At 43.7% G+C, this 19,862-nt stretch overlaps 1 pseudogene; it reads left to right on the top strand.

The window, feature by feature from the left end:
- Nucleotides 1-19,862, top strand: part of LOC139543214 (serine/threonine-protein kinase mTOR-like) — a 62,111-nt pseudogene that overhangs the window by 19,491 nt on the left and 22,758 nt on the right.

Genomic DNA, 19,862 nt, shown 5'->3' with positions numbered 1-19,862 from the left:
AAACAAGGAATCCGTACACAAATTATGTTCCATTGTTTAAGAGGATTTTTTTTTTATAACATAAGTTGGAAAACGAGAACAAAGGCAAAATATCATTAGAAGTGGAATCATTTTAACAGAAACAGATGTCCAGTGGGTATGTGTGACTGTAAATGCCATCAATATGTATGGATACCAAGTCAATTTCTCCCACAACATTGTCCATGGTTCCTTTGTCTGCGTCCAAGTGGCGACGTCTGACTCCAATGGCTTTCTTCACCTGGGCTCCTGACCCTGATGGGGGGGGGGGTCCCAGGAGAGAAATTCTGTGGGGGTGTCCAAATGTGTTAACAACAAAACGTAAACAGAGATGGAATAGCTTCTCCGGCTGACATCTTAACACGCCAAATTAACGCTCGCAATAACATGCAGGAGAATGTTACTGGCCTTCAATGTGGTACTAGTTTTCTAACTGTGTAGCTGTTTTGTGTTAATTTGTAGCCTACATGAAGAGACCTACCGAATGAGCCAAACAAACATTGCTTTTGTGCTTTGGTAGTACTAGGGATATGACAAATGGAACGTTTAAACTGTCATTTTTTCCTATCGGTTTTCCGTTAAAACGATACAGGCCTCCCGAGTGGCGCAGTGGTCTAAGGCACTGCATCGCAGTGCTTGAGGCGTCACTACAGACCCGGGTTCCCAGGCTGTGTCACAACCGGCCGTGACCGGGAGTCCCAAAGGGCGGCGCAGTATTGGCCCACCATCGTCCGGATCAGGGGAGGGTTTGGCCGGGTATGGCTTTACTTGACTCATCGTGCTCTAGCGAGTCCTTGTGGTGGGCTGGGCGCCTGCAGGCTGACTTCGATCATCAGTTGAACGGTGTTTCCTCCGACACATTGGTGCAGTTGGCATCTGGGTTAAGCGGGTGGGTGTTAAAGAGCGCAGTTTGGCAGGTCATGTTTCGGAGGACACATGACTCAACCTTCGCCTCACCTGAGCCTGTTGGGGAGATGCAGCGATGAGACAAGATCGTAATTGGATATCTCGAAATTGGGGAGAAAAAGGAGGGGGAAAAAGTCAAAAAATAAACAATATGAAATTTTCATGAAATTCCACGTGAATTCACAATGCAGCTGCACTGCTGCCAGCAATGGTTGGGAAGGAAAGGTGGAATAAACGAGTCGGGAGCAGGTTTTGTGACATTGAACAAAGTTCTCTATTGAGGTATTTTCTCTTCTCCAACACTCCCACAAAATCAAGGATGATCTCACAAGGATAAGACAAATCTTCTTCTTTACAGGAATAAGGAACACAAGGTGAGTTGTATAAAATGTATATTTTTTTATTGAATATCCGAAACGTATAATATACTTGCAGTGAAGCCACTCAACAACTACACCACACCAGTCATCCAACAGACTCCCATTCAGAGTGACACACAGAAGCATCCAGGGTCAATGCCCTGCTCAAGGGCACATTGAAAGATCTCCCACCAGGCCAATAAAAGTGAACCAGAACCCTCCAAGATCCCCCCACAGTCCCCAATAGCTGTCCCCCAAACATCCAAGACCCCTCCCACATTCCCCCCCAAGAAGAAAATAAATAAATACTGTTGAAGTCGGAAGATTACATACACTTAGGTTGGAGTCATTAAAACTCGTTTTTCAACCACTCCACAAATTTCTTGTTAAAACAAACTATAGTTTTGGAAGTCGGTAAGGACATCTACTTTGTGCATGACACAAGTCATTTTTCCAACAATTGTATACAGGCAGATTATTTCACTTATAATTCACTGTATCACAATTCCAGTGGGTCAGGAGTTTACATACACTAAGTTGACTGTGCATTTAAACAGCTTGGAAAATTCCAGAAAATGATGTCATGGCTTTAGAAGCTTCTGTTAGGCTAATTGACATAATTTGAGTCAATTGGAGGTGTACCTGTGGATGTATTTGATGATCTTTTTGGCCTTCCTATGGCTTCGGGTGCTGTAGGTGTTCAGGAGGGCGGGAAGTTTTCCCCCGGTAATGCGTTTGGCAGACCGCACCACCCTCTGAAGAGCTTTGCAGTTGTGGGCGGTGCAGTTGCTGTACCAGGTGGTGATACACAAATTAACTTTTAACAAGGCACACCTGTAATTGAAATGCATTCTAGGTGACTTCCTCATGAAGCTGGTTGAGAGAATGCCAAGAGTGTGCAAAGCTGTCATAAAGGCAAATGGTGGCTATTTGAAGAATCTCTAATATAAAACATATTTTGATTTGTTTAACACTTTTTTGGTTACTATATGATTCCATATGGGTTATTTCATAGTTTGATGTCTTCACTATTATTTTACAATGTAGAAAATAGTAAAAATAAAGCAAAACCCTTGAATGAGTAGGTGTTCTAAAACTTTTGACCGGTATTCTATTCTACCATTCTACTGTATCTTAGTCTATGCCGCTCTGACATTGCAAGAGGCATCATTACAGACCCTGGTTCGATTCCAGTCTATCACAACCGGCCGTGATTGGGAGTCCCATTGGGTGGCGCACAATTGGCCCAGCGTCGTTCGGGTCTGGCTGGGGTTGGCCGTCATTGTAAACACGAATTTGTTCTTATCTGACTTTCCTAGATAAATAAAGGTTACATTTAAAAAAATATATAAAACAAATATTCTGCTTATGCCTCCAGTCATATAAATATACATGAAACGTGTTAATAGAAAGACACATTTTTTTCCCATGCAAAGAAAGGAAAAACGTTTAGTTTAGCCTAGGCCTACTCTATGCTATATGCACTCAGCCACGCAAGGAACAGCTCTTACGTAAGTATGCAAATGCGATGATGCATGGAAAGCTTTATTATAAAAGGTGCATTTTTATACAGCAAATTATTTTCCACTAACTTGAAACTCACTCGCTGCCTATGATCCCGTGCCTTTATCACAGTCAACAACACACGTGTGACCGACCGGCTCCATTCGATCTCATGTAAACACAAAATGTTGTTGTGTTTTTTACATTGGATATAGGTAGAGACTCAGCGCTACAAAATGGTATATCATACATTGCAGTTGAGAAACAGTGGGGAAGTAATTCTGCTATGAAAGTTGATAAAGGTTTGAGAAAATGTTTTGGTACACCTACTGGAGAGCTCTTCTTGTCTACACCTATTCAGCATCGTTCACACCCTCTTAGGTCTTAGCCCCACCCATCTCTTTAAGGATTCACATGTGAGGCCATGTGCTAAACAGAGTGAGTAAGGTGGTATAGTAAAAAAACAAAGATTTCAAGACTAAAAGTCGTTTAAAGTAGTAGCCTACAATGAGGAAAAAACTTCACTTAAAAATGCAGTTTATCTAGTCCTTGGCCAATATACTAGCTAGCTAGCTAACAGTAGGCTATAACTAGCAATGCGAATGGATTTCTGATACGAATAATATTAATACACAGATCATAAACATACTGTAAACATTCAGAAAAGAGATGAAACCACTCCCCCTCCAATACAGTCACTGATTACCAAGCATGTCACAAATGTCCCTGCATCTTGATCCTGGTTGATGTGTCAACAACTATCTGTAAGTTATGAGCAGTCAGCAGTTCACACACCAAGTAGGTCACCAAGTAGGTCAGTGCAGGAAAACGCTCCCCAGGAGAGGCCAGTTTAGATTTGGCTTCAGACCGTTCAAATCACTTCCTTTGCAAAACGTCATTTGTCAGGTTGTCTGCTTGTGGTGATGTCCTACAGTAGCTAGCTTGCTAAATCTGCCCTTTTCTAAGCCATCGATGGAGATGGGATTTGGACTTGTGGTTTTGACTTAATTCTCTGAAGAGGCCAATGATTATGATGGAAATTCTGATCTAACCATAAATGAATATGAATATGCACCACGGCCAGAGACATGTCAAACAGCTGTCACTTTTCCACTTTCCATACTCTTGGAACATTTTGAAAGCCTTAACCCAATGAGTCCCACCGATTTGCACTTCTAACCTCGTTTAAACGTGTGTTTGAGCTACAGAATTCTGTGTTGTACCATTGGATTTGTCTGTTTCTTCTGCGATTAGTGGGGGCAGAGTAGAGTGGTGTTTGTGAGCCAAAGGCGGATCCCGAAAGGGCCCGAGGCCAGGTCTTTTTGCAAGAATATCTGTAGAGTCTGAATGGCTTATTAAATTACTATCTATGAAAAGCTGCGACTCACACAAACACACATGTAACATGTTTTGCTCTATGACGCTGACAAGCTATACAAGAGTCGTTAGAAAGCAAGGGGCTCTTCTACATAGAGGACAATAGGAAATCCAAGGACAGTATCTATAATACTGTAATAAGCTCACATGGTTACTGTCACAAACTCCACACAGTTGTCACTGACTATTTGGATATTCATTTCCCACTGAACAAGTCATTTCTGTACTTACAGCACTCATATAAATACATTTTTATCAGGTTTATGCTTTGGCGGATCTTTTTTTCATTGACATTTATCAATAAATCTCATGAATGCAACTGTTTATATCACATTGTTTCGTGTTCTACTTGTAACCCGGGTTGTCCTGAAAATAAAACGGTAAAACACTTAATTGTGAGGCTAAATATAAATGCTGGACATGCAGATCGAAATAAGATAAATGAAATTCCGATTTTTGGTGGAGTCCTGGAACTGATAGGGTTAACAGAGTCAAGGAGTCTAACACCAAAAGGCAACCATTATATTAAGAAACCCAATGTTAGTTTGTGGACTCACGATCTAGGGATTCAGTCTGTATTCTTCTAGCCTCACTAGAGGGATTGCCTTCTCTGACTCCAGCCCTGCCATATAGCCATCAACCAGTGCTTGCCATAGCTTCCCCCAATAACACTGCAATTTCAGAGGGGCGAAAGGGCACAGTGTCGTCGGACTCAAACAACTTTCTTCGACAGAACATATCTCTGTCACCGTATAATTTCTTCAGCATATTTTGGAGGAGTGCATTGTGGGGGCTTTGTTTTCTCTTTCTGCCAGATGGATCAGGTCGCCCCCCCCATTCCTCCCCCATCAGGGAAGCCGACACTCCCCATTGCTTGAAGTCTCTTTAAAGACCTCTTCAAATAACTTTTCCTCTCCTCACATGCTGCTCCTCCTGATTCAGGCGTGGCTTACACGTGCATTTCTTGGCTCTCGCCCTGAACCTTGGTGAAAAGTCTAGACAAAATCGCCCACTAGCGTAGAATGCACTGTTACGTTCCAGTTTTTTTGTAAGGGGTCATTATCGAAGGTGAAGCCGATACGTTACAGACAAGGTGAAGCCGATACTGCCGGAAAACCAAGCCAAGCTGCAGATGAACAAAACAGCATGATCAATTATAATGGGGCGAAGTGGTCGTATCATCAGGGTGGGAAGTTCCAGTGATTTCTCAAGCTGAAAGAGCTCCAGGGCACTTCTTTGTCAATAAACCTATTTTGAGTGTTGAACTGAAAAGCATCCACTGCGTGTGTGTACAGTTTCCACCATGATTATGTAAAACACATTGAAGAAATACTCAATCTGAAAAATATGTGCGCAATACTCAATCTGAAATACTGCACCTCAATTCAATGGAACCTGATCCCTAATTTCCCAAAACTGATTTTTAATATAACTCTAACAAAAGCGCAATGTTGTGTAATTTTTTTACAGGTTTTTCTGTCAAACGTTTGCCACTATTAGTCCTAAGAGGATACTTTCCTGATTACTGCAGATCAGGTTCAGTAATTCTGTCTCTCTCTCCTTCACACATACTTTATGGTCTGGGGCAGAATTGGCAACATTTTTCTTGAGGATTATATTCTGTCTCGTTAAAACCAAAAGCCAATCTACTCAATGGTATTGAAAAAACAGGACGATTGCGTGAGAATAGAGTGTTTTTGTTCCTCTATGTGGATGCTTTAATCGACCAGAGAGTTCAGCATGTCTGCTTTCGTAAAGGTTAAGTCTCTCAATACTTGAATGTATAATACAATACTTTTAAATTGGTAAAGCAAATGTATCAAATCAAAGCAACTGTAATTTATACATAATTTTTTATCACACAATATAGACTGACCCTCAAGATGATTCACCTATATTTTCGACCGTGATTTATGTCACTCTTTAAAACCTCCTTGAGTGTAGAGTGATTTCCCCCCAGTGTTCAATTACAGGGGTTCTACCTTAGTTATATTAATCATGAGAGCCAAGAGGCAACACTTAGTCAATGTTTCTGATTAGCCCAGGTAACTGAATACTTTCACCATGACTAGAAATATTGAATGGTTGCCCGCCGACGGTTTAATTTAACGGTATTATTTGTTCTTTTCTGACATGATAAACGACAATAGGACCAAAGACTCTATTTTTTGTAATATGTAGTATGGGTGATCTACATCTGTTTTATATTAGTTACTATGCTGTTACTAAGCGGTGATGTTTTACGACAGTGTTACGTTACTACACCTAATAGGAAATGCACATGCGCACTATTGTGCCGGGGGCTGTAGAGCACGAGAGGTTCTGACTAAAGGAAAACTAACTGTACTCCCGTCTCCTGCCTGGTCATTTCTCCACAACACAAATATTACAATAACAAAGGGCTGAGCTCTGTCTTTTGGGACTATCTGGAAATGTGTGGTCAAATTAGATGGGCTCTGCAGGTTTAGTGAAAAAAAAAGGATTTGGTCTCTGCAGTACGATTACATTTGATTTTCATTGTGCTTTCTACTAAGCCCTGTGTCTCAAAGCACTTAACAAAAGGCTAAAGCCCCTGGTCTCTTATAAACCAAAGCTATGGTAACAGTGGCGGCCAGGAAACAACCTCAAATTCTGGGTCTGGGCGGGGAAATGTCCAGGGGAATCAGAAAAAGATGCTTGAGCCCAATCTATAGCCAGTACGGAAGGAGCTCACAGTTCTTCTGACTTCAAGGGGCAGTCAGTCACAACAGGGGTAGCTAGCTACAGCCACTCAGTACAGTTACAGCTTTTTCCAGTAACTTTTTGGTGGCTGGGGTAATGCCTCACAGGGGTAAAACAGAGGGGAACTTCAGCCTGTTAATGACTCTGGGCCATATTTCCAGCAAAGAAGTGGCTTGGCTGGATGGTTGTCTTGTAAGGTGGCTGCTGGCTGTGTTGTCGGAGGCCTCACCATGGAGCATATTATGCGAGCCCTGTCATCTGGTTGTGTTTAGAGTTTGTGTTTAAAGCTGCGGCTATGGCTATGACTGAGGGACACTGTTACTTATTCCAATTCGTCAGTAGACCTCATCTGGGGAGCTTTAGCGCTGTGTGCGCGCCTGTGTGTGTGTGTGTGTGTGTGTGTGTGTGTGTGTGTGTGTGTGTGTGTGTGTGTGTGTGTGTGTGTGTGTGTGTGTGTGTGTGTGTGTGTGTGTGTGTGTGTGTGTGTGTGTGTGTGTGTGTGTGTGTGTGTGTGTGTGTGTGTGTGTGTGTGTGTGTGTGATTTAGTTTTTCTTTGTTTTTGATTTGTCCTTCGAGGTATTTGCTGATTAACCCTAACCCCTAGAGGTTGTAATTAGGGGATGAATAAAAATGACTACAGGAAATGAGTGCCTGTGTGGGAGCATCAATCTTAAACAAGAAAGCGCATATCCTGTAAATAGCCTTTTGGCTAGTCATTGTTTCTTGGAGAAAACATTTACAATTTACAATCACAACCGGCCGTGATTGGGAGTCCCAAAGCCACTGGAGCAGTGGATACTCGTTATCTGGAGGGATGAATCACACTTCACCATCTGGCAATCCGATGGACGAATCTGGGTTTGGTGGATGCCAGGTGAACGCTGCCTGCCCCAATGCATAGTGCCAACTGTAAAGTTTGGTGGAGGAGGAATAATGGTCTGGGCTGTTTTTCATGGTTTGGTCTAGGTCCCTTAGTTCCAGTAGAGGGAAATCTTAACGCTACAGCATACAATGACAATCTAGACAATTCTGTGCTTCCAACTTTGTGGCAACAGTTTGGGGAAGGTCCATTCTTGTTTCAGCATGACAATGCTCCTATGCACAAGGTGAGGTCCATACAGAAATGGTTTGACGAGATCGGTGTGGTCAAACTTGACTGGCCTGCACAGAGCCCTGACCTCAACCCCAACGAGCACCTTTGGGATGAATTGGAACGCCGAGTGTGAGCCAGGCCTAATCGCCCAACATCTGTGCCCGACCTTACTAATACTCTTGTGGATGAATGGAAGCAAGTCCCTGCAGCAATGTTCCAACATCTTGTGGAAAGCCTTCCCAGAAGAGTGGAGGCTGTTATAGCATCAAAGGGGGATCAACTCCATATTAATGCCCATGATTTTGGAATGAGATGTTCGACGAGCAGGTGTCCACATACTTTTGGTAATGTAGTGTATGTCGTTGGCCCAAAACAACTCAAAAGGTCACTGGGTGGGGCTACAAAGGTTATTTTACAGTTCATATGAAGCTGTAACTGGGTGCAGCAAGACAACCGGGAACTCAGATTTTTTGTGGGCCTCTGACTGGGAAAATATTTTCTTTCCGGTCATCCAACTCGGTATTACAAGTCAGAAACTCGTCATCATCCTAGAGCTCTGACTTCTCCGACCTTAACATCACCGACGTCACGATTTTTCCCAGTCTGAGCTTGTTTTGTTTCTGAATTCCCAGTTGTCTTGGTTCTAGAAAATGTGGACTCTGTTTTACTTATTACCTACCGCATATTTAATGTTTGATATGCCCAATTTTGTATTAGAAAAATACATATGGTTAGCAACAGCAGTGTTTGTGTGCAGATGACCACTCCCTGGGTCCAGCCAACTCAATAGTCTGGCCCTGACCCCAGGGCACTCTGGGATTCCTGACATATAGGCTCCAATGTCTTTCAATTCTCTCGCCTGCTGTCCTCAGGACCCCCCTTCCTTCAAATGCTACATTTTAACAGATGTATTGGCACTGCAAGCGTGGCTTTCCATAGTTGAGGAAATACTACAGAATTGTGTTTCAGATTAGTTCTTCCAGATGTACGGGGTTCTTAAACACACATTAGACAGCTGGGGGATCATTGTCAAGACCGAAAAGCGGATGACACGTAATTTATCTCCTAAATGTGACACATGCCGATGGGCTGGGCCAGCACATTTACCTTTCACAATATACACCTTTTTTGGGTGAAAAAAAAAACATGTTTAACACACAAAAGCCAGTGAGTGAACACTCCAGTCGGCAATTGGCTTGTTCATGATAGCAAATTAGCAATGACCATAAAAGGAGTCCAGGGGGCTACTCTCAGATTTAAGGGCGACTTTATGACAACAGTATCCCCTATGTGTCAACAGGACCCCTGCTTTGTCACTCACCGGTGGCGTTGTTATTGGTTTGTTTTTTCCCAGCCTTTCGTGTTCGTAGGAGGTCATTGGTTGCCTGCCGACTCAGACTGAATTCTTCAGCTGCTGTATTGTTCGCTACAGACTTCAGTCCGAGGCTGCCATTTATTGAAGTTGTTTCTGGTGACGTCAACATGAAGGGTGTTGTACATAACGAAGTCATCAGCGATAGTATCATCGCTAACTAATCAGAGTATCAAAGACAGAATGTCTAGAAAGCCGCTATACCCACATATGTTCTGGCTCTGGCCCACCCATCGGTTTCTCGGACCAATCATATGGCCTAGAATACATTTCCATTCTGAAAATCGTCTGGGAGGTACTCAAATCCAGACTCATTGCGGAGAAGACCTAACGTCCGTGGACGTGGCATAGCGTTTGGCAGGAGCAAGGAGTTTGTGTAGCCAGGCAAGGTCATTGGCCCTAACTTCACAAATCAAATTTAATGCAAATGCATGTTTAAAGTCACAGTAAATTCAGCTGCACTTTTGGATTCATCACGTTTGCCCTTTCAGGATGTGCTGTAGGTTAGAAACCGTGTGTGATGACTTACGAATGGATTGCACCCATTTGATCAAACATAAGCACACATACATTTACATTTACATTTAAGTCATTTAGCAGACGCTCTTATCCAGAGCGACTTACAAATTGGAAAGTTCATACATATTCATCCTGGTCCCCCCGTGGGGAATGAACCCACAACCTTGGCGTTGCAAGCGCCATGCTCTACCAACTGAGCCACACGGGACCAGGTGGACTACTTTTCAGAAAACAAATTGGATGTACTCTACTGATGATTCATAAATTAGACCCACTCTCCAAACATGCTTTCTCTCAGCAGACATGGCTCTCAACCAGGGTTGTTCAGTGCAATCAGGCATACAGTGACAGCATTGCCTGGCTCCCATTCCTTCCATTTCATAACTTCTGATTGTTGTATATATTTATGTGTGTGGGACCTCAGGCGCTATCCATCACCCAGAGAATGCTTAATTCGACTCAGGAGAGCTCCTGAGAGTCGGTTGCCAGATTGGGTATGGAAATTGCCTAAAAGCTGTCTCTTTGCTTCTGTCCGTCTCGTTCCAGCATCAATAACAAACTGCAGCAGCCAGAGACAGCATCTGGGGTCCTGGAGTATGCCATGAAGCACTTTGGTGAACTGGTAAGTGACTTCACCGACTTCACTGTTCTCCATCCATCTCTATTGTACATACACTTTAAATTGTCCCTAGAAAGTGTCTCCTTATCTCCTACCTCGAAACTCATCCCTTAACAACAGGATGAGCACCATTTGAAATATGGTCCACGGGAATTTCCTGTGATCACTCTCCAACTCGGGGCGAGAGGATGTCTACTTCCATTGTCAATAGCACTGTACGCATGGGTAGATATATTGGTATTTTTCTCCTATAGTTTATGGGAAGACTTAAATTTGTCAAAGTCACATACCTGATACTATTATTTCTACAATTTCTCCTTTCTCGAAATTATAAAATTCATACCAAAAACCATACTAAAATCCCTTACCGTAGGCGTAATATACACACTATTTTCTCATGTCCATGTGGGATTGCTTCACATGCCAAGTGGAAAGCCTGCTAATTGGCACTTTTTCACATTTGGGGCGTAGGTATATCATATCAATATGAACTATTTTGTTATGTTTTGTAAGATTCTTGGCCAAGGTCTATTTCTCTTCGTTACCGATTTTCAGAAGCTCCTCTCTTATTTTAACTGCATTATGTATTACCCCTTCTGTTATTCCTCAAAGTGTTTGATATTCTCCAGAGGGATCAGCTCCAGATATGAAATAACATTTTCGAAACAAAGGACATGCATTGGAAGCCCTCACCCTGCTCTGTCCACACACACACACACACACACACACATTACGTAACCCTCCTGTCACGCCCTGACCTTAGTTTTCTATATTTTCTGTATTATTTTGGTCAGGTCAGGGTGTGACGAGGGTGGGTAGTTGTCTATGTGGAGTTGCATGTCAGCACTCGTTCTATTTAGCTTCACGTTCGTTTTTGTTACTTTGTTAGTTTGTTCAGTGTTCTTCCGTTATTAAAAGTAGAAGGTATTCATATCACGCTGCGCCTTGGTCTCCTCAATACGACGAACGTGACAGAACTACCCACCACCAAAGGACCAAGCAGCGAGGAAGAGAGGACTGGACATGGGAGGACATATTGGACGGCAAGGGATCCTACACATGGGAGGAGATCCTGGCTGGAAGGGATCGCCTCCCATGGTTAACAGGTGGAGGCAGCCAGGAGAGCGGAGGCAGCAGGAAAAGGGAACCGGCGTTATGAGGGAACACGGCTGGCAAGGAAGCCCGAGAGGCAGCCCCAAATTTTATTTTGGGAGGGGGGCACACGGGGAGTGTGGCTGAGTCAGGTTGGAGACCTGAGCCAACTCCCCGTGCTTACCGTCGCGGGCGTCGTACTGGTCAGGCACCGTGTTATGCGGTGGAGCGTACGGTGTCTCCAGTATGCGTTCTTAGCCCGGTGCGCTACATCCCAGCTCCCCGCATCTGCCGGGCTAGGGTGAGCATCCAGCCAGGAAGGATTGTGCCAGCCCTGCTCTCCAGACCTCCAGTACGTCTCTACGGCCCAGGATATCCTGCGCCGGCTCTGTGCACTATGTCTCCAGTGCGTCTGCACAGCCCAGTGCGTCCTGTGCCTGCGCCCCGCACGTGCAGGGCCAAAGTCAACTTTCAACCAGGACGGGTTGTGCAGGCTCTTAGCTCGAGACCTCCAGTGCGCCTCCATGGCCCAGTGTATCCGGTGCCTCGGCCAAGGACAAGGCCTCCTGCATGTCTCCCCAGCCTGGTGAGTCCTGTGCCTGTGCTAAGAACTAACCCTCCTGCATGTCTCCCCAGCCTGGTGAGTCCTGTGCCTGCTCCCAGAGCCAGGCCTCCTGTGTGTCTCTCCACTCCAGTGATGATCCATGGCAAGAAGCCTCCAGTGGTGATCCATGGCACGAAGCCTCCAGTGTTGATCCATGGCAAGAAGCCTCCAGTGGTGATCCATGGCAAGAAGCCTCCAGTGGTGATCCATGGCACGAAGCCTCCAGTAATGATCCATGGCACGAAGCCTCCAGTGATGATCCATGGCACGAAGCCGCCAGTGATGATCCATGGCACGAAGCTTCCAGTGATGATCCATGGCAGGAAGCCTCCAGTGGTGATCCATGTTACGAAGCCTCCAGTGATGATCCATGGCACGAAGCCTCCAGTGGTGATCCATGGCACGAAGCCACCAGTGATGATCCATGGCACGAAGCCTCCAGTGATGATCCATGGCAGGAAGCCTCCAGTGGTGATCCATGTTACGAAGCCTCCAGTGATGATCCATGGCACGAAGCCTCCAGTGATGATCCATGGTAAGAAGCCTCCAGGGGTGAGACATGGCTCCAACGACGGCCTCCAGCACGAAGCCTCCAGCGACGTTCTCCGGTCCGGAGCCTCCAGCGACGATCTCCGGTCCGGAGCCTCCAGCGACGTTCTCCGGTCCGGAGCCTCCAGCGACGTTCTCCGGTCCGGAGCCTCCAGCGACGTTCTCCGGTCCGGAGCCTCCAGCGACGGTTTCCGGTCCGGAGCCTCCAGCGACGGGCTCCGGTCCGGGGCCCGCAACGAGGGTGCCAAGTCCGGGGCCCGCAACGAGGGTGCCCATTCCGGGGCCCGCAGCGAGGGTGCTCTGTCCTGGGCCCGCAGCGAGAGTGCCCAGTCCGGGGCCCGAGGGTCCCCGCACCAGAGATGCCACCAAAGTTGGGTGAGCCAGTGGTGGAGCGGGGTCTGCGTCCCGCACCTGAGCCGCCACCGCGGTTAAATTTCCACCCAGACCCTCGCCTATAGGTTCAGGTTTTGCGGCCGGTGTCCGCACCTTTGGGAGGGGGGGGGGGGGTACTGTCACACCCTGACCTTAGAGAGCCTTTTTTTGTCTCTATTTGGTTTGGTCAGGGTGTGGTTCTCAATCACGGCCAGCTGTGTATCGTTGTCTCTGATTGGGAACCATACTTAGGTAGCCCTTTTCCCTCCTTTCAGTGTGGGAAGTTAATAACCTCTTGAGAATACAGGGGGTGCTATTTTTGCATTAGCATAATTTGCTCTACAGATTAAACTGCCTCTTATTCAATTATTGCTCTTACTATATGCATATAAATAATACCATTGGAAAGAAAACAATCCCTAGTTTCTAAAACCGTTTCAATTTTGTCTCTGAGTGATACAGAAGTCATTCCACAGCACTTTCCATGACCAAGAACATAAAATCAAGATGTGTTATGCTGGCTTCAAAGCTCTGCCTATATATGGTCGTGCCCCCTATGACCAGAAACACACTTCATTCGCCTTCCTCTGGTTGTCAAGAGGACGTCAGAGGAGAAATTCTTTGTTTATCTGGGACTGACGTGAAATAGGACCCATTTCTTTGGCGTGACCGACAACTTCCGGTTTACTGAATCGCTCGAATTTGAGCTGCGATTGTGTACTGTTTTGCTGGCGTTATGTATGAAAACTATCTCCGTGTCGAATTTTGTTTGATACATGTGACCATATCATCGTAATGTATGTTTTTTCAATATAGTTTAATCAGATTATTTGAATTTTTCCGGGAGTTTTGCGGTGTTCCGTTGTCGGATTGTATTTACGTTTGAGAAATCCGTGCCACTCGACCGGTACCTGTGCTAAATGGAGTGGGCAAGGAACAATTCTGAACAGAACCAACGACTCATCTTGACAAAGGACACTTTGATCAACATTCTGATGAAAGATCAGCCATAGTAAGACCCAATTTACGATGTTATATCATATCTGTTGTGCATGTGAACTGGCCGTGGCCGCCTAGCCGAATCTGCCTGGTATAGCTATGCTAATTTAGCGCTACATTTTGTTTTCGTTATAAAACATTTCATAAATCTGAAATATTGTTTGGATTCACCAGATGTTGGGCTTTCAATATCTGTACGCTGTGTATTTTTCTGAAATGTTTTAAAATGAGTAATTAGTTATATGACGTTGGTCTCTGTAATTGTTCTGGCTTGGTCGGCACCTTTTCAGATTGCAGCTGCAATGTAGAACTGTGATTTATACCTGAAAAATGCACATTTAAAAAAAAAAAAATATGCAATTCCATAAATATGTTATCAGACTGTCATCTTACGAAGTTGTTTCTTGGTTAGTGGCTATATATTTTTTTATTTCGTCGAATTAGTGATAGCTACTGACACAGGAAAAGGTTGTTGGGAGTAAAAATATCGTGTCCTTTGCTAACGTGGTTAGCTAATAGATTTACATATTGTGTCTTCCCTGTAAAACATTTTAAAAATCTGAAATGGTGGCTTTATTCACAAGACCTGTATCTTTCATCTGGTGTCTTAGACTTGTGATTTAATGATATTTAGATGCTACAAGTTACTTGTGACGCTATGCTAGCTATGCTACTCAGTGGTATGGGGGGTGGGGGGTGCTACCGGATCAGGGTTGGTGACTCGTGAGAAGTCTTTGTTTGTGGCACATAGCCCTTAAGCTTCACGGTTGTTTTGTATTGTTTATTGTTTTTGTCGGCGTCATTTCTAAAATAAAGGAATATGTATGCTCACCACGCTGCGCTTTGGTCCACTTCCAGCATCGGCCGTGACAGACTGGCTGGAACTGAAGCCAAACAGTGATGATAACAGCCACAGCTCGACCGTCTAGATGGGAGTTGGCATCCACCCGTATGTATCCATAGCAAATCAAAATCAAATAAACTTTTATTGATCGCGTACACAGTTTAGCAGATGTTATAGTGGGTGGCTATGTTAATAGCTCCTAACAATGCAGTATAGTGTCAAATGAGTACAAAAATAATAATTTTAAAAAGAAAACAACATGAGATCAACAAATGTCGCAACTAATCCAATTAACAACTGAAATACCAGTGTTACAGTAATCAAGATGCAATCTACACGTGTCAATTAACAACTGAAATACCAGTGTAACAGTAATCAAGATGCAATCTACACGTGTCAGTGGAGGCTCCTCAGAGGAGGAAGGGGAGGACCATCATCCTCAGTGAATATCAGAAAAATATAAATAGTGAAATATTAAATATATCCTTTTTAGATAAAACTATACTACATATATTAAACACACTTTTTTGCATTGAAGATCTACAGTAGCCTCAACAGCACTCTGTAGGGTATCACCATGGTGTCGCCGGTGGACAGCTAGTTTCCGTCCCCCTCGGTACATTAACTCCAATACAAAACCTAGGAGGCGTGTGGATTTTACCCCCTTCCATGGATTTACACAGTAATTATGACAACTTCCGGAGAACGTCCTCCAACCTATCAGAGCTCTTGCAGCATGAACTGACATTTTGTCCACCCAATCAAGGGATCAGAGAATGAATCTAGTACTGAAAGCATAAGCTACAGTTAGCTAGCACTGCAGTGCATAAAATGTGGTGAGTAGTTGACTCAAAGAGAGAGAAAAGACAATAGTTAAACAGTTTTGAACAAATTCCTTTCTTAGCAAGCTAATTCAGCTAGCTAGTTTAGCCTACTCAAACACCTGTCTCAAAAAGAGAGGGATGCTATGTTAGCTAGCTGGCTATTGCTATCCAACACTGGAACTCTTCCAAGGAAAGGTAGGCTTTTGGTTTTATAAATGTATTGCCACCTCGGCCTGTGTAATTGTAGCGGGTTTACTAACACGTTAGTTCTAGCAGCTATGCTGATTAGGACATTAGCTAATATGGTGACAGTGATGTAGGCTGTGTGTAGCGGTTGGCGATTATGATTTGAACATTTGGCGTGGAAGAGTTTCTTTCGCCTGGCCACAGACAGCTGATGTGCTTTGACCTGAAGTCCATAAGCAAAGGGAAAATGTGAGAGGAGGAGAGCACATAAATGTGATAAGGAATTATACAACAATCAAAAGGATCATGCTGTTGGTTTGTGGCTGCTATGCAGTGCTTCATTTGTAAATCGGGAGGAGCAGGAACAAGAAGTCAAATCGAGAAGGGGTCGAACCTGAGGAGCTCTGAGGAACCGGAACGCATGAGAAAAAAATCTCCTCTTTATAATAAAGCATTCCATGCATAGCATCACATTTGCGTAGTGGAATAGAGCAGTAGAGTATAGGCGCTTACAGAAGTTGCACACATGGGAAACCTTTTTTTGGGGCTTTTTGTGGTCCAGGAAATGTTTGGCCTTTTTACGTAGAATTTCATGCAATTCTACGTCATTTTACATGACTGGAGACTTTGGCATAATCTTTTTTAATGCCGCGTTCAAGACAACTGGGAACTTGGAGTTGGGAGATCTCCGACTTCCGACTTCAGTGCGTTCAAGACAACTGGGGAATCGGGGGAAAAAACGAGCTCCGACTTGGAGAATTAATTTGAACGGTCATCCTACGAGGAATTCCAAGTGGGGAACTCTGGCCACTTTCTAGAGCTCCATCTTTCTGACCTGAAGATCGTTTTTTTCAGTGTTTCCAGTCATCTTGAACGCACGAATCATCAAATGACAGACTACTTTGACACTGACAAACGGAGAATCTGAGATCAATGAAAACGACCGTGTCTTGAATCCATCTATAGCCTAGGTCTAGTTGTGTGGAGACACATTTTGTAGGCTACAATATGAGGAGGAAATTATAGTCCTAAAAATGCTTTCCAGTTTCACTTACTCACCCAAAGCTGTGCAGCTCTTTGGCCTATGCGCTTGTGCCAAAAGCCTCTCTTGTTTTACTTTGTAAAACAAACAATATTTGGAAGTTGATCAAATATTTTGGTAGCCAACAGCTGACATATTAGAGTATTCTCTTTTCAGCAGGAGCCATTTGCTTTCCGACCTGTGTTTTCCTACGATTGTAGGCTATTTGGAATATTGCAAAAGGCCAGTTTTGTCTGCCTGCTGTTTGTTCACTGACATATTTGCTGTGGATTCCAGACTGTAGGCTATGCCTTGTATTGGGCTACACTCCACAGCTAGGCTATTAAAATAAGCCATTTATCCTCTGTGTCAAAAGTTTAGGCTTTCTAATGGTGTAGTTGGCTATTCTGAATTATTTAATTTATTTTTGAACAGACAGCAGATTGGCAAATGTATTTCAATTTCTCATGTGTGCTGCAGAACACTTCACGTGGCTATGGTTGTATAAGGAAATAAATGATGAAGTGCCATGAGAGTTGCAGGCTCATGTCTATCAGAGCAGAGGGAGAGGGATCACAGAAAGTGAATCTCATTCTAGTTCTGTGACAGATACAGGGGGGGGGGGGGGGGGGGCAGGAGAATTAAGGAAGGGGCAACTCGAATGGACTTTGATTGCGTTTATTCAAATTTTTAAATTGCCAAAAGTGATTATTATTTTTCATGCCATGAAAAGGTACCAGATCCGGCCAAACATGTCCCGGAACAAAACAGTCCAAAATGGAGAGGTGATGATTGGGCTCAAATTAAGCACTGCTGCTATGAAAGTGAACTGTGTTTGTGTGTGATCAGGGGCGTATTCGTTCCGCCAATTCTGTTGGAGAACGTTTGTTAAATGAAAGCAAACGGAACGAAATGGGGATAAACATACCTGAATTTGTCCAATATAAAACTCTCATTTGCAACTGTTGGACTAATGATTACACCCTAGATTAGCTAGATGCAGGCAAGATTGTGCAAGGTGGTATTGAATGTGTCAATGTCAGTTGTGTTGTGACAAGGTAGGGGTGGTATACAGAAGATAGCCCTATTTTGGTGAAATACCAAGTCCATATTATGGCAAGAACAGCTCAAATAAGCAAAGAGATCCATCATTGCTTTAAGACTTGAAGGTCAGTCAATCCGGGAAAATGTCAAGAACTTTGAAAGTTTCTTCAAGTGCAGTCGCAAAAACCATCAAGCGTTATGATGAAACTGGCTCTCATGAGGACCGCCACAGGAAATTAAGACCCAGAGTTACCTTTGCTGCAGAGGATAAGCTCATTAGAGTTACCAGCCTCAGAAATTGCAGCCCAAATAAAGTTACATATTTATAAATCCTAATATTGTCCAGATATGGAATGAATCAAATAAATCCAATAAGCAGACTTATTATTATTTAATGTGTATGTTTTCTCAATGTACAAACTAAAAGACTGCAGTCAGTGTCTGGGCGTGTATGGGGTATGGACATCAACTGTTCAAAGGAGCCTGCATGAATCAGGCCTTCATGGTCAAATTGCTGCAAAGAAACCACTACTAAATGACACCAATAAGAAGAAAACACTTGCTTGGGCCAAAACCATGAATAATCGACATTAGACCTGTGGAAATCTGTCCTTTGGTCTGATGAGCCCAAATTTGAGATTTTTGCTTTCATCCTCCGTGTCTTTGTGAGACTCAGAGTGGGTGAACAGATGATCTCTGCATGTGTGGTTCCCACCGTGAAGCATGGAGGAGGAGGTGTGATGGTGTAGGGGTGCTGTGCTGGTGACATTGTCATTCTGCAGCAATACGCCATCTGTAACGTGTGCGCTGGGAGTCAGGAAAAAAGTTCATCGAGTGAATCATTTAATAAATGAAACATAATACAAAACAAGAAACACAAACAACACACAGACAGGAAACTGAAACAGAAACAATGACGCCTAGGGAAGGAACCAAAGGGAGTGACATATATAGGGAAGGTAATCAGGGAAGTGATGGAGTCCAGGTGAGTCTGATGACAACGATGGTGACAGGTGTGCGCCATAACGAGCAGCCCGGTGACCTAGAGGCCGGAGAGGGAGCACACGTGACAAAAATATTTTAAAAAGAAAAGAAAAACCCTTGAATGAGTAGGTGTGTCCAAACTTTTGACTGGTACTGCATATTGTGGTGTTTTATGGCTGGTTATGACACCTACATAAGAGTGTCAATACCCACATTTATTCAAATTATTTTTTTCCTTGCTGGGAAGTTTCCTTTAGTTTCCTGTTTCTTAAATTGTTTGTTGTTATTTTAATGAATTCTTTAGTCATGTTTTTTTCATCATATTAAATCATCTGTATTACCTACACTTTATGACACTGTCAAGAAGCATTAGACCATCATAATCATATAAACCAGATAGGCCTATCACGTACTTGCCCTAATATCAGACATCAGTCAAATAGAGGGTGTCTTGTCCTGCTCCTGAAATCTGCTCCTGCATTCATCCCAGTCATCAGCAACCAAGCATTGGGGCAGGTGAGTGTATCAGTGAGTGTGCAATTACAGTTTTAATTTATGGTCAATAAAAAACATGGCATACGTGTATGTATGTTTATGGTGTAATGGAATGTTTTGCCTTGTGTGGTAAGTTTAGTGGGTTTTGACACTCTTATGTAGGTGTCATAACCAGCCATAAATAACTACCGTGGTAGGTTTTGTGGGTTTTTACTCTTATGTAGGTGTCATAACCAGCCATAAAATAACTACCGTGGTAGGTTTTGACACTCTTATGTAGGTGTCATAACCAGCCATAAATTACCACCGTGGTAGGTTTTGTGTGTTTTTACTTTTATGTAGGTGTCATAACCAGCCATAA

The sequence above is a fragment of the Salvelinus alpinus genome, chromosome 17 (assembly GCF_045679555.1).
Source record: "Salvelinus alpinus chromosome 17, SLU_Salpinus.1, whole genome shotgun sequence".
Lineage (NCBI taxonomy): Eukaryota > Metazoa > Chordata > Actinopteri > Salmoniformes > Salmonidae > Salvelinus > Salvelinus alpinus.
This window is presented reverse-complemented; position numbering and strand designations above follow the sequence as displayed.